The 17,289-nt window shown below is 42.7% G+C and overlaps 1 protein-coding gene across 1 annotated transcript in view; it reads left to right on the forward strand.

Annotated features, from left to right (window-relative positions):
• ADAMTS2 (ADAM metallopeptidase with thrombospondin type 1 motif 2) overlaps positions 1–17,289 on the forward strand; it is a 254,371-nt gene that overhangs the window by 64,519 nt on the left and 172,563 nt on the right. The window lies entirely within an intron of this gene.

A 17,289-nucleotide genomic window follows, 5' to 3' on the forward strand; every position in this document is an offset into this window, starting at 1 on the left:
GCAGCCCTGCCCAGCCCTGTTATTCTGGGCCCAAGGGCCACCTGGCACCCCTGCCAGCAACCAGCTCTGAGTCTGGGCAGCGTTGGTGCACAGAGGCTGTTCTGGGCTAAATTGTTAGTGACTCAGTCATGTTCAACTGTGTGTGACCCAATGGACTGTAGCTCACCAGGCTCCTCTGTCCATGGGATTTTTCCAGACAAGAGTACTGGAGTGGGTTGCCTTTTCCTTCTCTAGGAGATCTTCTCAACCCAGGGATCAAACTGGAGTCTCCCACATTGCAGGCAGACTCTTTACCATCTGGGCCACAGGGAAGGCTCCTCAACCCATGTTCATATGGCAAATCCTATCCCCCTAGTACCTCAGAATGTGACCCCAAAACAGGAGATAGGGCCTTCCCAGAGATTATCTAAGTTCCATTAAGGTCATGTGTTCAGTTCAGTTCAGTCGCTCAGTCGTGTCTGACTCTTTGCGACCCCGCGAACCGCAGCACGCCAGGCCGCCCTGTGCATCACCAACTCCCGGAGTCCACCCAAATGCATGTCCATTGAGTCGTTGATGCCATCCAACCATCTCATCCTCTGTTGTCCCCTCCTCTTTCTGCCTTCAATCTTTCCCAACATCAGGGTCTTTTGAAATGAGTCAGCTGGGTGGAAACTTAATCCAATGTGACTTCCTTATTAAGAGGAAATTTGGACATAGACTCACATGGAAGGGTGACCACGTGAGAGGCGAGAGAGAGAGGAGAGAGGCGTCAGAAGAAACCACCCTGCTGACAGCCTCGCTGACTTGATCTCTGACTTCTAGAAATCAGGAAGATAAATCTCTATGGTTGAAGACATGCAGACTACAGGATTTTGTTGAAACGAGCAGGCGAAGGCGGAGGTCGTGGAGGAGGTGCTGGTCTTGTGGGAGGAAGCTGGCCAGTGTGGAGTGCGTCTGCCTGAATGCCGAGGGATGGTCCTGGGGTTGCCTGGCACCTGGGCCCTGAAGTGGGCCCTCGTGTGCTCTGCTTGCAGTGTACATCTCTGGGAGACCAAGGAGGACTGAGTGACAGTGTGTGAGGAGTCTGGAGCTCTGTGGGTGCAGGTGGCTGGTGACTCCTCGGCCCAGGACCCAGCCACCTGTGACATTGCCTATGGGGGCATTAGTGCCTTCACAATAGCACCTCAAAGGACACACATCTGGGGCAAAAGCAGACAGAGGTGCTGCTAGAGGGGCTCCAGTTCCCCAGCCCCTGACCAGACTGTGTCTGGACCAGTAGGGCTGGTGGGGCTCAGACATGCTGGTCCCAGACAAGTCAGAGGAGGGGAGGAAAAGCAGGGTGTGCGTGGTCGCCAAGGAGGCTGGACAGCAGTGCAAATGCGTTGGATTTTAGCTGCTGGTATGTGTGCTGTGTGGGCTGGGATGCCCTAGGGCTGGGCTCCAGCTCAGATGAGGGTCTGTTAACAGGATGTTGAACAAGGAACTTGGACTGTATTCTGTTAGCTCACCTCCACCTTGCGTCTCAAGGCCATAGTCTGCTGGGGCCCAGCGGGTGAGATATGGAAGCTCAGAAAGAAAAAGTGCACCTTTTGGTATTTTGGCAAATGTTCCTACAGCAAGAGTCATTTTTCTTCTTTACTATAGAGTGCCTTGTTATTTATGCGAATGTTAATTTGTGACTGGGGACATTCCCCGACGCAGTCTACATGCTGAGTAGGACCTGGGAAATGTCAGCTAGAGCATCTGGCAGGGGTGGGTGTCAGTGCTTGTGATGGATGGGCAGGCCTGTCATGGTCCTGGGGTCTGGGCCCGACCTGCTGACCCCTCTATCTTAGCCTGGCTGGGAGACCAGCTCCTAGAGGCCCACCCCAGCACTGGTGTGGACTCTCATAGGCCAGACAGGCCAGCTCCCGTGGGAGCCGTCCTGGCGCTGCTTGATTTACTGAGAAGACTGACAGTCTGGCCTCTGCTTTGGTCCCCATGAAGCATTCTTGTTAGCATCTTGTTTATCCCGTTTTTTTCTCCCTTATCTTTCTTACCCTGCCCATTCCCCCTTTTCCTGCTCCTTTCTTTAAACAAATTGTCTGTTTTGATGTGTGCCTTTTGCAAAAAAGAAAAAAGTCCTCAAAAAATACAGACAACATTGATAAAAAAGCAAAACACATTCCAAACCATGGCTCTGTTAAACCTTTGTTCTCTCTGTGTGTGTCTGCACAGCTCTCCTTTGTCTTACTAATAAGGATGATATTGGCTAGTTTGTTACATACGCACTGTGCTGAGCGCTTTACCTGGTTTAACCCTCCAACCCACTGTGTGAATATTATCATTATCCTTATTTTACGCTGGAAACTCTGAAGCTGAATCCAGTTAGCCAGTGCTGAAGCAACATTTGAATCGAAGCCGAGTAACTTACTGGGCTTGCCCTGCACTCTTAGGTTGCGCTGATAATAGGCACGGAGACATATATGACTTTACCTAAGTTCATCATCACAGCAGAGCTGGGCCTGCCTTCAATGATATGACATGGATGTATTTGTTGTTTAAGTGGTGAAAAGTCTTGTCTGTAAAACTCTTTTGGTCTAGCATAAATTTTGTCATATTTTGGGCAAGTCATAGAGATTTTTAGAAGTAATCTGAGCATTTACATTTATTGTTATAACAGATATATTTGTTGTCACTTCTGTCATCCTACTTACATTTTTTATGCTTTTTTTTTTTTGCTGTTTTTATATTTTCTATTCTCCATGTTCAGTTATTTGGAAGGAATATATTAATTTTTCCAGTTATGGCTTTTTTAGTATTCTCAAACTTATGGCTATCAACTTTACCAGCTTGTCAGTAACTATTGATCCTTTTATGTTCATTTAAGAAATTAATGCAGTTAGACTACTTCTTCTACCTCCTCTACCCTTTTCTTTCATTTTTGCTGACTTGTTTGACAGTTTTTGCCCCAAGTTATTAACGTTGAATTATGAATTATTTTTTACATTGCATGGATTTCCTTTCCAGAATATATGATAAATGACTTCTAGTTTGTAACCATAATTATTGCAGTGGAGTAGACGAAGAGGTCAATTCTGATACTTTTAACCTGTGATTTCCTCATCTGTGGGGACTAAATTTTTAGTTCAAGCCTGGGCTGCATTAAGTGGCAGGAGAGGAATGATGAAAAGAGATATAAAGTGGTGCTGAGGTGATGCTATTGAGAAGATTCTGTCTAGCAGCAGAGGTGGTACAGTGAGCCCGAACCCTGCAGCTTCCTGAGGCTCTGATTTGCTCAAGGTCACACATCTGGTTAGTCTGCAGAGTTAGGGTTCCCATCCTGGTCTCTTGGTTTCTAATGCAGTGTTCTCTCTAGGCCAGCATTCCTCAAGGGTTGGCATAAGGGTGAATCAGTGTGACACCAAACATGGTGTTAAAAGGCATTGTATTCTATCACAGTCCCAGTTGGCTTCTTGGCAGGAATTGACAAGCTAAAGTTCATATGAAAATACAAGAAACCCAAAATAGTCAAAACAGTATTGGAAAAGAACGAGGTTAGAGAACTCACACTTTCTGATTTCAAAACTTACAAGGTTTTGGTAGTCAAGACTGTGGTACCGGCAGAAGGATAAACATATAGATCCATGAAATAGAACTGAGAATCCAGAAATAACTCTTTGCATTGATTTTTAAAAAGAGTGCCAGGACATCAGTGGAGGAAAGAATAGTCTTTTCAACAAATGGTATTGGGGCAATTGAATATCCACAAGCAAAAGAATGAAGTTGGAACCTCACGTCATATAAAGATTAACTCAAAATGGATCATAGATCTAAATATAAGATCTAAAACTATAAAACTCATAAAAATGTAGGAAGAAATCTTTATTATTTTGGGTTAGGCAAAGCCTTAGATAAAACACCAAGAGCACAAATGATAAAAGAAAAAATAGATAAGGTGTACTTTATGAATGTCCTTTATAACTTCAAAGAACACCATCAAGAAAGTCAGAAGATAACCTACAGAATGATAGAAAATATTTGCACATCACATATCTATTAGGGAATTGTATCTAGAATAAAGAACTCCTACAACTCAAAAATGAAATTAATCCAGTTAAAAGATGAGCAGTGAGACTGAATAGTCATTTCTCCAAAGAAGAGAAACAAATGGCCAATAAGCATGTGAAAAGATGCCCAACTCCTTAGTCATCAGGAAGATTCTAATCACGATCACAAAAGGACATCAGTCCATACACATGGGGGTGGCTGGAAGGAATAAGGTAGATAGTAAGTGTCGGTGAGGATGTGGAGAAATTGGAACCCTTATACACTGCTGGTGGGAATGTGAAATTATGTAGCTGGTTTGGCATAAAGTTGCCCTATGGCCCAATGACTCCATTTCTAGGTATATACTCAAGAAAAATGAAAACATATGTCTACACAAAAGCTTGAGCATAAATGTTCAAAACAGTGTTATTTATAAAAGCCAAAAAAGTGGAAGCAATCCAAATGTCCATCAACTAGTGAATGGATAAATAAAATGTGGAACATCTGTAAAATGGAGTATTATTGGACAATAAAAATGAACTTAAGTGATGACATATTAGGAATCTTGTAAACATTTTACTAGGTGAATGAAACCAGTCACAAAGGATCACATACTGTATGATTTGATGTGAATGAAATGTCCAGAGTAAGCAGATCCATAGAGAAATAAAGTAGATTAAGTGGTTGCCAGGGGCCGATGCATGGCAGCGGGGTTGATGAGGGAACTGGGAGAAAATAGGGACTGGCTGCAAATGTGTATAGGGTTTCTTTTGGGGGATATATTGAAAATGTTCTAAATTTGTGGTGGTAGTTGAGCTGTATGGTGTAAGTGAATGAATTGTATGATATATGAATTACAGCCCAGTAAAGCTCTTTCATATTTTAAAAAGCATGAAATTCATAGTGAGAAAATTATTCCCTTTTCAGTTCTATTTTAAACTTTCTGATTGAATCAAAGATAGTCTCGGTTTGATACTCACAGATCTTTAACACCTCTCTCTGATTGTTAATAAGGAGAGAGATTATACACCAGCAGGAAGGTTGGCTCCCCAAGAGGAAGGAGGGTTTGGATGGCACATGGCAAGGCCTACGTGTCCACCAATGAGGCAGAGAGCAGGGGAGGCAGGGACTCTGCCCATCCACAGGCAGACCCCCCCCAGAAGGTGATGTTCTGCAAGGGGCAGAGCAGTAGCTGACAGGCAGCGGAGAGGACAGATGCGTGCTTATCGGATGTCAGCATTTTGGGGGCGTTCCGCTGGCAAGAGTGTGTGTGTGTGCACATGGACGTGTGCGTATACACACAGGCATGTATGCTTCAGAGCAAAGTCAAGTTTGGGGCATCTGTGAGCTGCTGCAGACACATGCTGTCTTGTCTTCTGCCACAGTCTGGATCCTTCTGTTTGGGGACCAACTTCTTTTTTTCTTTCTATTCTCGATCATCACTACTGCACCCCCTGACACATGGCAGTCGTGGCACTGAAGGTTGCAAGCGTGATGAAGCTGACAGACCCGACCCCTGGCCCGCACACAGGAATCTGCATGTGTTGTGGCCTGTGACTTCCACTGAGGTAGCCCCTGGGGACTGCAAACTGGGCCTCTCACATGGAAGCAGGGCATACACGGGCCTTCCCGTGAGACCACATCCCTGAGAGGGTCAGTGTCTCTACTGCTTAGAATTCAAAGTAACAGAGGGTGTCTGTCAAGCCTCTTGATTCTGACAGATGTTTAACTTTTAGTTTCCATTTCTAGTCACAACTTCATCAAAATCCAAACAGCAGGAAATTGCCTGGTGGTCCAGTTATGAGGACTTGGTACTTTCATTGCTGAGTCTCAGGTTCAATCCCTGGTCGGGGAACTAAGATGCCACAAGTCATACTTGTAAAAAACCAAACAGCAAAAGAACAAGGCCTAGAGAAAGGAGGGAAAAGGGCAGGCATCGTACAGTTCACCGAGATCTGAGAACTAGTGATTTGATGAGCAAAGACCTACCAGGTCTCAGTGGCGGACCCTGACGGTTAGGGACAAGGTCCTCCCGTGAGCCCCACTCCTGGCCAGGCAAGAGCAGAGTGGATTTCAGGTGAGAGCCAGCCCCTCCATGTAACATCAGGCTGGACAGACTAGGGCAGACTTCTGATTGAATGCCCTTCACATCAGGGTGCTTCAGAGACTTCTTCAATATTTATTAAGTGGGGAGAAGAAATTGATTCTTATTAATAAAAATTACATGTAAAACCAGATATATTTGCCACTGGCAGCAGGAAAATCAAAGTCCTGGAGAAAACTCAGCAAAACATACCCCACGTTCTGTACCTTGTTCTTTTGTCAATTTTCCTTTGCAGCTTTTCAGACAGATTATTCCTGGCATGCATACTAAAATGCCTGAGAATCAGGCAATGAAAGGAGTCCCGCTTTCCTTGTGGAGAGCCCCTTAGCAAGCAGTGCTTTGGCTGGTGGTCTTGAGGGGTGATCAGTCATCTGTTGGTCCTGAGGTGGGCAGCCTCTGATCTCAGGGTGACTGAATTCTGGTCTGGGGTGGTCATCCACCAGTCTCGGAGTGGTCAGCTGCCGCCTTGGGGCAGGCCCAGCTTATACATCAGTGTGACCCCCTGTTCGTTCCTCAGTGCTTGTCAGAGATGGGCTGATGCCGGTGAGGGATGTAACTTCTCCATGAGAGAACTGTCAGTTTAGAAGTCTCTGGTTGCATGAGGATACCTGAGTATCTGGTGCCATAGTTCAGATTTATCTCAGAGCACTACAGTGCCCTTCAAATGGCACTGAAGGGTACCATTATCAGATGGCATCTGGAGGGTCCCTGCCAGGCAGCTTAGCCAACTTGGACCCTGGCTTCTGATAACAGCAAGGTAGAGGTCAGCATCAAACAGATCCAGTGCCCTTTTGTCAGCCCCATGACCTTTAACCAGAAAAGTCTGACCAGGGAAGAGAACCCGATCCCCGTGGACAGGGGGACCCCAAATAGTCCTGGAGTCTCTCAAGCCAGGGAAGACTGGCCCTAAACAGACTAGGTTCTGGGTCATTGTCACACTGGGTCCCTCCAGCATGATCCCAGGAGGCTGGGCCTATGGCACAGGTGGCTCTGACTCGGGTGCAAGTTTCCCTCCAGAGGAGGGTCTGTCCTGCTGGACTCCGATGCCCCGGTTCGTGCATATTGGCTCAGTGGTGTCTGCTCCTTGTGACCCTATGGACTATAGACTGCCAGGCTCCTCTGTCCATGAGAGTTTTCTGGCAAGAATACTGGAGTGGGTTGCCAGTTCCTACTCCAGAGGATCTTCTCCATGCCATGCCCTAGTAAGGCAGGATAGGCCTGGGTCTCCACCTAGGATATATTCATTCTGTCTGGGGCCTGGGGTTTGATTCTTGGACCTCGTGTGTCCCTGGCAGAGCTTCCTGCCTCTCAGTCTCAGTTTTTCCCTTGGAAAGCAAGCAGGTAGATGATACCACTTGGGTTGCAGAGTGCTGCCTGTGTGCCCCGATTCTGAGTGCCTCCTAGGTTGCCTATGTACCTGCAGCAACCACGTGAGGGGAAGGACAACCATCCCTCCTTTACAGGCAAGTGTATCGAAAGGCCGGGAGCTCCGACACTTGGGCTGAGGCTGCCTGGTCGGACGGAAATGGTGCCAGGAACTCAGGACACCAAACTTCCAGGCCACTCACCCACTGCCACCCTGCCACGTGTCCTTGGGTTCCATCAGTGAGATGGGTTCGAGACACCAGTGTGCCCCCAAACTGCAGACATGGGAAAAGTCAGTGGCAGCATACAGAGAGATTTACTGGTGTGAACACTATTAACCATGTGCCAGTACAAGGGGATGGCCCGCAGCATCCTCGCCCTGCCATCTGTCTTTCTATCAGAGGACATGTCCTGCTGTATCGGGGTTGCTTACTCACTTATCTCACAGATATTTGCTCACCCTCTCCAAGCCTGAAAGGGCCCTAGGACTCAGGGATGAGTCAGAATGTGGGGGCCTGCAGGGTTCCCATGGGTCTCTCTTCTCTCTCTTCCCACAGACGGGTGATCTTGGTGTCCCATTCTGGCTCTCATTCTTCCTGCCCTTCCTGTTTGTCCTAGACCCCTTCCCCAGAAGTCCAGGATGCCTCAAACCTGTGTTCTCAGGGGTCTGCAACTCCTGTGCCCCTTCCTGTGGCCCTCAGAGAATAGCCACCCACCTCGCCCCTCTGCCCACCGGGGCCCTGTATTAGCTTCCTGCAGCTGCTGGAAATTACTGAAGACAAGAGAAATGTCTTCTCTCACGTCTGGAGGCCAAAGTAGTTATTAGCAGGGCTGTATTCCCTCTGGAGGCTCAAGAGGAGAACCCTAGAGGGAACCTCTGGCCACTGCCGGCTAAGCTGATGGGAAATAGGAAGTACCAGCCTTTCTGATGCTTTGAGAGAATCTTGAAATCTGTCCATTTATGTGGAACCCTCTGATTCTTAAGTCAGAGCACCTAATTCAAGCTTTTAAAACTCCTGAGTGAAGTCACTAAGTAGATGTGTTAGGTGATCCCAACCTCCATCCCTCAGCAAAGATAAACAATTAAACAGCTATCCATGAAGACAAGCGACTCTAGGAGAGCTCTGGAATCCACTTAAAAACTTCAGTAACACAGTAGAACTAAAAAAACCTGAGAATAACAGCTGAAGAAGAGAAGGAAGATGGTTTCATTCTGCATGTGTCATCCTATCATCCCCAGCAAGAATGTTTCCCTCACTGGGAAAAGGAGTGGTGTGAGCCGTCAGCTTTCCTAGCTTCGTTGGGTAATGCACAAAGGACCAACTTTGGTTTCACCCAGAGACCAGCAAAACTGAAATGAATAGAAACAACTGGGAAGAAGAACAGGGGCTCCCATGAGCTGCGTAGTGGGAGTGACCGTGCTTCTCAGTGGCCTGCTTTACAGAGGAGCCCAGCAGCTTTCACCGCTAAAGAAACCAAGAAACCGATGGTGAACACAGCTGCTGCAGACCTCCTGCAGATTTTACTACTGAGGCTTTGCTCTGTGGGTAATCGCATTCACAGACACAGGGCCCCTGAGCCCTCCTGCTACCATCCTGCCCTTCCCCACCCTCAACACAGGATGGGCTGGCCTAGGCCTTTAAAGCTACGTAAGTGCAGGATATAAGGACATGGAACAACAGACTGGCTCAGAATGGGGAACGGAGTATGGCAAGGCTTTATTTTTGTCATCCTGCTTATTTAACTTTTATGCAGAGTACATCATGTGAAATGTAGGACTGGATGAATCACAAGCTGGAATCAAGATTGCTGAGAGAAATATCAACAATCTCAGATATGCAGATGATACCACTCTAATGGCAGAAAGCAAAGAGGAACTCTCAATAAGAGTGAGAGACGAGAGTGAAAAACCTGGCTTAAAACTCAACATTCAAAACACTAAGATCATAGCATTCAGTCCCATCACTTCATAGCAAACAGATGGAGAAAAAGTGGTAACAGTGACAGACTTCATTTTCTTGGACTCTAAATCACTGCAGATGGTGAATGCAGCCATGAAATTAAAAGACGCTTGCTCCTTGGAAGAAAAGTTATGACAAACCTAAACAGCATATTCAAAAGCAGAGATATCACTTTACCGACAAAGGTCCGTCTAGTCAAAGCTATGGTTTTTCCAGTAGTCCTGTACAGATGTGAGTTGCACCATAAAGAAGGCTGAGCTCCAAAAGAATCGATTTGATAACTTTTGAACTCTTTTCAAGAGTCTGGGGAAGACTCTTGAAAGTCCTTTTGAAAGTCCCTTTCAAAGACTGCAAGGAGATCCAACCCGTCAATCCTAAGGGAAATCAACTGTGAATATTCATTGGAAGGACTGATGCTGAAGCTAAAGCTCCAATATTTTGGCCACCTGATGCAAAGAGCTGACTCATTGGAGAAGACCCTGATGCTGAGAATGATTGAGGGCAGGAGGAGAAGGGGGCAACAGAGGAAGAGATGATTGGATGGTATCACGGACATGAGTTTGAGTAAACTCTGGGAGATGGTAAAGGACAGGGAAGCCTGGCATGCTGCAGTCCTTGAGGTCGCAGAGTCAGACATGACTTAGCAACTGAACAACAACAACAAGTGTGGAATACCTGCCTAGACCATGTTTAACTCCCACCAGTATTCATATACTCGGGATTAGCCTCCAGTTGTGCACATGTTTGCCATCAACTTGATTTCCATCCTCAGCCTCCACTGCCACGTGTGCCCCTGTGGTGAGACCCTGCAGCCATAGGAGTGCATATCAGCAGCCAGGGCTCAGGTAGCTGCTCGTGTGCCTGCAGTTGGCCCTTCCTGCTGCCCTGACCCTTGTCATGAATGACAAGCAGACACTGCCACTACACAGGCCCTGAAGCTGGCCCCTGAAGCGAAGTATGTGCATACTGCTTGTTCTGGCTACCACCACTGCCAGCTCTGGTAACTAGCTGCTGAACCCGTAGACCCCACTGAGGACCCCAAGTCCTTGCAACCATTATGGACTCACTGCAGTAGCTGTCACCAGGGGCCACCCAGTTGTTGATGTCACGGATCTAGCAGCCTGAGCCAATGAGATATCAAGTCCCGCCTGGACCCAGATCCGCCACATTCCCCCACACTTGGTGCTTTGTACCATAGGTCCAGTGTGCACCCCCAGCCTCCAACCGCAGTGAAGGTCTTTCTTACCGAAGTCAGTCTATAAAATCTGGAAATGTGAAGAAAGCTATGGATTTTGAAGAATTGGGTAAACATCACATCATCAAAGGAATGCAGTGGATTTTCAGTAGCTGACCCAAAAGAAATGAGATACATGAATTGTGTGATAAAAAATTCAAAGTTTGTCCTAAAGATAATCTGAAAGCTACAAGATAACTCAAGACAAAAAACTTAATGAAATCAGAGAAACAGTGCAAGAACAAAATGAAAAGTTTCATTCTTTTCAACAAAGAAACAGAAAACATAAAAAAAACCAAACAAAATTTTGGAGCTGAAGAATACAATGACTAAATGGAAGAATTCAGTAGAGAACACAAAACAGAGAATCAGTGAACTTAAAGACAGATCATTTGAAATTGTCTAATCAGTACAGCAAAAAGAAAAAAGAGTGAAAAGGAATGAGGAAGCTTATGGGACTCATTAAGAGAAATAATCTATGTATTACTGAATTCCAAGAAGGAGAAGAGGGGGAGAAAGTGGCAGAGGGTTTATTAAAATTCTTTTAATAAACAATAGCTGAGAACTTCTCAAACCTTGGAAAGGGATTTGGACATCTACGTTCATGAAGCTACTGCTGCTGCTGCTGCAGTTGCTAAGTTGCTTCAGTCATGTCTGACTCTGTGCGACCCCATAGACATGAAGCTACTAGGTCACCCCAAAATGACCTTCTTCAAGACACATTATAATATTATAAAAAGACAAAGAGATACTTTTAAAAAGAACAAGAGAAAAAATTTCTCTTATATAAGAGAATCCCAATGAGGTCATCAGTGGATTTCTCAACAAAAACTTTGCAGGTCAGGAGAGTGGAATGATATGTTCAAAGGGCTGAAAGGAAAAAAACCACCCATGAAGAATGCTTTACTTGGCAAAGTTGTCTTTCAGAAATGAAGGCAAGAAAAAGACCTTCCCAAACAAATGATGAGAGAGTTCATCACTAGTAGATCTGCCTTATGAGAAATGCTGAAAGGAGTTCTTTAAGCTGAAACAAAATGACACTAATTAGTAATACGAATATGTGAAAGTATATAACACACTGGTAAAGGCAGATATATGGTCAAATTCAGAATACTTTAATTCTGTAATATGGTGGTATGTTAGCTACTTAACTCTAGTATACAGGTTAAAGAATCAAAGTATTATTACAAATAGTATAACTACAATAATTTGTTAGTGGATACACAATATAAAAATATGTAAATTATAATGTCAAAATATAAAATGTGGAAGTGAGGGATAAAAATACAGAGTTTTTGCATGTAATTGAAATTAAATTATTAACTTAAACACTTGTATCTATAATATGTTTCAAATAAACCTCAGAGTAACCACAAAACAAAAACCTTTATACACACAACATGAACATGTTCATAAACTGAAGAGAAGAGAATCAAAGTATGCCACTACAGAAAGTTATCAATTCACAAAAGAAGACAGGAAGAGAGGAAGAAAGGAGCTATAAAAAAGTTAGAAATTAATTAACAAGATGGCTTCGATAAGTCCTTACTTATCAACAATTACTTTAATGTAAGTGGGTTAAATTCTCAAATCAAAAGACAGAATGACTGAATAGATTAAAAAAGCAAGCAAGCAAAAGCAAGACATGGCTCTGTGCTCCCAACAAGAGACTCACGTCAGCTTTAAAGATAGACAAACTCAAAGTGAAGGAATGGGAAAGATAGTCTATGCAAAGGGAAACCAAAAGAGAAAGGGGTAAGCTGTACTTATTAGACAAAACAGACTAAGTCAAAAACCGTAACAAGAAGCAAAGAAAGTCATTGTATAATGGTCAAGTGGAAATTCAGCTTAAGAATATAACACTTGTAAATGTGTATGCACCCAACATCAAAGCACCTAAAGTTTTCAGTCAAATAGTAATAGATCTGAAAGGAGAAATAGACAACAATACAATAATAGTGGTAGACTTTAGATCATTCAGACAGAAAATCGATAAGAAAACATTGGATTTAAGCTATACTGTAGTCTTATATAGGCCAAACGGACCTAGCAGACATAGGACTTTCCACCCAATATTAGCACGATACACATTTTTCTCAAGCCTGCATGCAACAATTTCCAAAAGAGGTCATATATTAAGTCAAAAAACAAATCTTAGCAAATGTAAAAGACTGAAGACATACCAAGTAACTTTTCTGACTACAGTGGTATGAAACTAGAAATCAATAACAAGAGGAAAACTGAAAAATTCACAATTCATAGAAATTAACACACTGCTGAACAACCAAAGGGTCCAAGGAAAAATCAAAGGGAAATAAAGAAAATATCTTGAAACAAAAATGGAAACACAGCATACCAAAACTTATGTGGCATAACAAAAGCAGTTCTGAAATTTTATAGATGTTCTGAAATTTTATAATATAAGCAGTTCTGAAATTTGTATATAAATTTTATATATATTTAAATATATATATGAAAGTTTATAGCAATAAAAGCATATGATAAAAAAGAAAGCTCTCGAATAAACTACCTAACTTTATACCTGAAGGAACTAGGAGAAGATAAATAAACTAAGCCCAGAGTTAGTGGAAGGAAAGAGATAACAAGGATCAAAACAGAAATAAGTGAAATAGAGAATAGAAAAACAATGAAGAAGGTAATCAAAACTAAGAGTTGGCTTTAAAAAAAAAAATTAACAGACTTACCAAGAAAAAGAGAAGACTCAATACATGAAAGAGGAGACACTGCAACTGGATGTTACAGAAATGTAAAAGATCATAAGAGACTACTATGAATAAGTATATACCAACAAATTGACCAACCTAGAAGAAATGAATAAATTACTAGAATTATACAACCTACCATTACTGAATCATGAAGAAATAAGAAATCTCAATAGACCAATAATGAGTAAGGAGATTGAGTCAGTAATCAAAAATCTCCAAACAAATAAAAACCCAAGACTACATGACATCACAGGTAAATTCTACCAAACATTTATTGAAGAGTTAATGTCAATCCTTCTCAAACTCTTCCAAAAATTTAAAGAGGAGGGAGCACTCCTAAACTCATTTTTGTGAGGCCAACATTTTTCTGATACCAAAGCCAGATGAGGACACTATAAGAAAAGAAAACTACAGGGCAATAACCCTGATGAATATAGATGCAAAAATTCTTCACGGAATATTAGCAAACCAAATTCAACAGCACTTTAAAAGGATTATACACCATGATCAAGTGAGATTCATCCCTAGGATGCAAGGTTGATTCAACATATGAAAATCAATAGATGTAATATACCACCTTAATAGAATGAAAAATAAAATTTATATTAATATGGTCATTTCAATATTTACAGAATAAGCATTTGACAAAATTCAACCTTTTTCATGATTAAAAACTCTGAATAAATTAAGTGTAGAAGGAACATACCTCAACATAATAAAGACCATATGTGACAAGCCCATAGCTAATATCATGCACAATGGTAAAAGGTTGAAGGCTTTCTCTCTGAGATCATGAATAAGACAAGGTTGCCTATTCTCACAACTCCTGTTGAAAATAATACTGGAAGTTCTAGCCAGAGCAAGAAAAAGAAATAAAAGGCATCCAGATTAGAAAGAAGTGGTAAAATTGTATCTGTTTCCTTATGACATGATCTTGTATATAGAAAATTCTAAAGAACCCATCAAAAACACTGTTGGAACTAATTAATAAATTCAGTAAAGTTTTAGGGTACAAAATCAGCATACAAAATTCACCAATAGTGAACTGACAAAGAAATAAAATATTTCCATTTCAATAGATCTGATGCCGTAAAATACTTAGGGATAAATTTACCAGAAGAAGTGAAAGATCTATGGACTGAATACTATAAGATGCTAATTGAAGATATTGAAGAAAACACAAATAAATGGAAAGGTATGCTGTGTTCATGGATCAGAAGAGTTAATATTTATAAAATGTCCATAGTGTCCAAAACTATTTATAGATTCAGTGTAGTCCTTATCAAAATTCAAAATTCCAATATAAAAAAATCCTAAAATTTTTATGGAGCCACAAAAATACCTCGAATACCTTGAGACAGAACAAAGCTGGAGGCATCACACTTCCCAATTTCAAAACATATACAAAGCTCTAGTAGTAAAAACAGTATGGTACTGGCATAAAAGCAGACACATAGACCAATGGATCAGAATCAAGAACCCTGAAATAACCCCGGAATGCATATACAGTCAGTTTATATTTGACAAAGGAGCCAAGAACGTTCAATGTGAAAAGATAGTGTCTTGGTGTTGGGAAAACTGAATGCAAAAAAATGAAATTGGCTTAGTCACCATGGAAAACAATATGGAGGTTCCTCAAAAAATTAAAATATAACTACCATGTAACCAACAATCCCACTTCTGGGAACGTAGAGAACGTAGAGAAAACAAAAACAGGATATTGAAGAGGTATCTGTACTCCCATGTTCGTTACAGCTTTATTCACAATGGACATGGAAACAATCCAAAGGTCCATCTGTGGATGACAAGTTGATAAAGAAATGTGGTAGTCGTGTACAATGTATTCTACAGATGCTGTTGAAATGGAAATATTTTTATTCAGCTTTTATAAGGAAGGCAATTCTGCCACTTGCCTAGAATGGCTGAAACTGGAGGATATTATGCTAAGTGAAATAAGCTAGACACAGAAAGACAAATACTGTAACATCTCACTTATGTGTAGAATCAAGAACAGCCAAACTCATAGAAGTAGGGAGTTGGATGGTGGTAGTCAGGGGCTGGAGGGAGGAGGAAATGGGAGGTAATTGTCAAAGAGTACAAAATTTCAGTATGCAAGATAAGTAGGTACTGGAAATCTTTTATATAGCACAGTGCCTATAACTAACAATACTCTATCAAAAATAGTTTTTAATATACTTAAAATTTGCTTAGATGGTTGATTTTACATATAGTGTTCTTATCCCCCCAAAAATGATAACAATAAAAGATGTAGAGGGATGCCATGAGAGGTGATGGATGTATTTATGACCTTCTTGGCGGTGATGGTTTTACGAGTATATGAAAGTCAAAATGAAAGTGTTAGTTGCTCAGTCATGTGCGGCTCTTTGCAGCCCCATGGACTGTAACTTGCCGGGCTCCTCTGTCCCTGGAATTCTCCAGGCAGGAATACTGGAGTGGGTTGCCGTTTCCTTTTCCAGGGGATCTTCCCCACCCAGGGATCAAACCTGGGTCTCCTGCATTGCAGGCAGATTGTTTACCATCTGAGTCACCAGGAAAGCCCTCATGAGTATATACTCATTCCCGAACTTATTGAGTTGTATATATTAACTATGTACCATCTTTTTATATGTCAGCTGTACCTCAAAAAAGTGGTTTAAAAATTCTAAACTGCTGGGGTCCAGCCCCGGCAGGATCCAGGAGAACCCTCAGGATGAACGACATCGGCGAATGAGAGAGAGAGTGAGACAAAGCTCGAGGCTGAGTCTGAAGTTTATTTTTGCACGGCCCCTTTATACCCTTAACAACATCTTTGGGGGAAGTGCATGTTGCTTACACACAAGGCATCTCAAAACATTGCAGCAACTTGACCTTCAACAGAAACTGGATGTCACCCACATACTTTTTCGTTCACAAGAGTCTTTCTTATCATTTGGCCGTCAGGCCTGCTAACATTTTATGGCTTGCACCTGGTGTGACTTAAGCAACTTCAGTAGCCGACCCTATTTTTCTTATAATTAATCTATTTTCTTTCTAATAAGCGTCATCTCTATGGGAACTAGATAGGATTACATTTTTACAGAACAGAAATGCGAAGGACTGCAGAAACAGCAGATATGGCACAAAACAGGCTCTTAGTCTAAAAGTTAACCACCTGCAAGAAGTCACCAGCTAATCTCTATCTAAAGTATTTTCTATTAGGCACATTTGTGGCTATCATATTTGCGGAGCTTTTCTCACCCCGTGAAGGGGCCTATGCTTAATAGTTTCTTTTGTTAGTGTACTGTGCTTAGGATGTTTAGAACAATCAAGAGCATTTTTTGCAATGAGAGCACATATTTATCACACAAGCCAGAATGCTAGCAAAAGGGTTTGAATTGAAGCATTTCCTTCATCCCTGGCCCCTTCATAGGGTACCAGCGTCCAGGAGATTTATTAATTAGGGTTTTAAGTTGGTCTTTATTCAGTGAAAGAGGAGCAGGAGAGCTCTTGGCAGGCAACACAAGAATCTGCAGCAGGGTAAACAAGAACAACAGCAGAAAAGGGGGGAGGATACAGGGTGGGGTAGAGGCTGAGGCCAACCTGGAGGGTCCCTTATCCTAGACGGCCTTGCCTGTCAGGTTTTTTCCTCGTGACCTCGTCATGGATGGGGTCCCGGACGGCCTTGCCTGCCCGGTATTTTCTTCATGAACTCATCACGGGCAGGACCTCCCATAACGGCTCCCGGCACTAAACTATGATAGTTCATAGGTATATGATCTAAAGCAAATACATCTGCAGCTTGACACAGTGGAGACTCCTACTATGACAATTGGTTTATGGAATCAGAAGTATGGGAGCTGAATGGGGCAGTGATAGTGGGATGGCCTCGAGGGGAGGGCAGGGCCATGT

This window comes from Muntiacus reevesi, chromosome 1 (assembly GCF_963930625.1).
Source record: "Muntiacus reevesi chromosome 1, mMunRee1.1, whole genome shotgun sequence".
NCBI classification, from domain to species: Eukaryota; Metazoa; Chordata; class Mammalia; order Artiodactyla; family Cervidae; genus Muntiacus; species Muntiacus reevesi.